The sequence below is a fragment of the Solanum pennellii genome, chromosome 12, assembly GCF_001406875.1.
Source record: "Solanum pennellii chromosome 12, SPENNV200".
Lineage (NCBI taxonomy): Eukaryota > Viridiplantae > Streptophyta > Magnoliopsida > Solanales > Solanaceae > Solanum > Solanum pennellii.
The window spans coordinates 49,117,901-49,121,205 of NC_028648.1; the positions used below are offsets into that span (position 1 = coordinate 49,117,901).

Sequence of the window (3,305 nt, forward strand, 5' to 3'; positions counted from 1 at the left end):
AATTCTAACCAGCTTAAACATATTAACTCTAGGACCTTCCTCAAATGTTAAATTCTTGGTCGAACAATATTGAGTCACTTTGAATTACTTGACAATTATTAACACAATACTTCTTCAACATCAAAACATTCAAAATTAAGTGGTGGCATATCCACCTCATAATTCATTTCTCCAAAATGTAGAAGTACCTCTAACGGATAAATAAATCCAAGGTTGAGTTTGTCCTTCTTCTTAAACCTCATAACACCTTTCACGAGTGATAATTTCAAAAAAAGTTTCTCTCCAATCATGAACTTGGGGTCACAAATATTTCAATCTTCATAACTTGTTTTCTCTCGAGCTATGAGAAATCTATTTTGAATCAACTTGACCTTATCTAATGAATTTTTCAAAAGATTAATGTCCTAAGGTCTTATCTGCTATTTGACATAGAGTCGTCATCCACTCTTTCTCATTTTTATGTCTCCTATTTTATTATAGTTCTTCATCTTCTTCATCTAACAAATCACTTAAATTTGATGATATGATAAAATTTAAATCTTTCATTTATTGGAAATAAAAATATCTTCAATTAATAAAAATCAAAAGTATAAAAATTTCATTATTTCACATGTGATGACACATATGTTTTACTTATAACAATTTTGAATCCAGAATTATTATTTCAATTTTACTACTTTTTACATTAGTAATACATTTATATAAATTCAATCACAACATACATCTTTATAAATTCTACACAACACACACACACATAAATTCAACACAACAAAAATATTTATATAAATTCAAACAAGAATTTTACTAGTTTATATACTTTCCATATTACTAACACATTTATAAATTCAATCACAACATACATCTTTATATAAATTCTACACAATAAACACATGTATATAAATTTTAGACAACAAGAATATTTATATATATGTAGCACAACAAACATCTATATATAAATTCAACGCAACAAATACATTTATATGAATGCAACACAACAAACACCTATCTATAAATTCAACAATGAATACATTTACATAAATTCAACACAATGATTACATTTACATAAATTAACTTAAACTAAAAAAATTTAACCATACAATCATAATGTCTAACCAAATTAAAGACAATAAATAAAGTTTATGATTACAAGCATACTGTCAAACATAAAATAATAAAATTATTTTTTCCATAACAATTCATTCTTCACACTTTCTTAAGGTATAATTGATAGTTAATACTCAATCGAAGACTTTGGAGCTTCTTCAATATGCATATCAAGAAACATTTGTTGAATGTCTTTTTAATAAACATATTCACAAAAATATTTATACATTTTACCTTTTCAAAAAGTATTTGGTTATACTTGCGAAAAACTCCATACACTTATCAATGTTGGGATCATCTACTGCATGAGATATAGAGGTAATTTTGTTAGATATTAGCTCTATGAAAGAGTGCATATCCTCTTTCATTGATGTAAAAATAGATTTTGTCTTAATTTTTTTAGTTGATTACTAGTTTCAATACCATCAGTTGAAAATTTTCTTTTTAGTGATGACTTAGGAAACATAGTAGAATTCATATCTTGTGGATCATCACTTTAATCACCCCTTCATCATTATAATAAAGTGTTCTCTATCATCAGCATCAATATCATTTATTTTTTTTTGTTTAAATTTATGTCATTTTTTTAAAAAAAAATTGTTCTTGATTTGCAGCGCGTCCTCTTTCTCCCATAACAACAATATCAGAAAATAATGCATCATAGAAAAAACATATTAGCGAAAGATCTTTATTCCTAAATTTTCTATATCGAACATCCTCTCGTAACGAAAGACTAAAAAATAAAGTTAGATAAATTAAAATTCAGTAACTAAAGAAATAACAAAGACATATAGAACAAGGTGAGAAAAGTACCTTGATTTTTCGCTTTCACCAATTATCATCTGTCATGATTGTATTTTTGCAGCACGTGCTCTTTCTCCCATAACAACAATATCAGAAAATAATGCATCACAAAAAAACCATATTAGCGAAAGATCTTTGTTCCTAAATTTTCTATATCGAACATCCTCTCGTAACGAAAGATAAAAAATAAATTTAGATAAATTAAAACTCAGTAACTAAAGAAATAACAAAGACATATAGAACAATTTGAGAAAGGTACCTTGATTTTTCGCTTCCACCAATCATCATCTGTCATAATTGTAGTTTTGGTGGCATCACATCCTATACATGTATCTCTCTCATCAATTGTTCTAAAAGGATCCACTTGGTTTTCAAGATCCAATGATTTTTTTCATTTGGTTTTATAGTGTCATTCCGATTTTTTATTGAACTCATCGATTATATTTTTTTTGCATGTGTTAAGCATACGACTTAAGTAGCATGATTAGACATTGTTATCACTTTTTGACTAGTTATAAACTTCAATCCGTCATCTCTTACTTAGATGGAGAAATAAGTAAGCAAGACTTTCTACCCTGCTTTTCTTTTCTTTAAAAAATGACGAATTACATCGAATTTTGCCTTCAAGCAAGCCTTTCTGTTTTGAAATCGAGAAAGATCACTCTGAAAAGTAAGCATTTTCTTATTATACTACCCAATCTTTAGATAGATGAGTATTTGGTCTATTTCATTTCCTAATCTCCAATTCACATAACTCTATAAATTTGAGATAGCCATCATCATCTCATTTAACATTAGTTTGTCTCAAATTAATTTCTGACATGGTGTAAATGATCTGAAGATGAAAAATCGATAAGAAAATTGAGAATAATTATTTCTATAATCTAATAACATATGAAAAATATATACTACACACAATCAAAGTATATACTACAACTAACTAAAAAAAAAGAGATTATTTGATACATAGTAAAAATATAAAAAAAACAACATTGCAACAACAAAAGAAAACAAAAAAAAAACATTAAAAATACATCATCCAAGAAGAAAATACAGAAATCGGGAGAGAATAAGAAAAACTTAAAGTTGTTCATTATTTACGTGCATCTAGTTGTTGAATTATACCATTACTACCAAAGAAACTTTATCTACACAAATTCAAAAAGTGTAACCAATTAGACAATATCTTTTTGGGTGTGTCAAGTGGTTGTTGACAACTTATAGATTACTAGATGCAATAACAAAAAAACAGAAAATTAAAAAATAGATTATAATAAAAGAAGATACAAAAATCAAGAGAGAATGAATAATAACTTACTTCAGTGTCGATACTTTTGTCTCGTGAAAAAAGAAGTGAAAATTAAAATGTTAAAGAAGAACAAGAAAACTAAGTGGGG

General features: G+C 26.7%; 1 pseudogene; it reads right to left on the reverse strand.

Moving 5' to 3' along the window:
* Positions 1–1,334: 1,334 nt before the first annotated feature.
* On the reverse strand, positions 1,335–2,586 carry LOC107006314 (annotated as a pseudogene).
* Between the last annotated feature and the right edge of the window lie 719 nt (positions 2,587–3,305).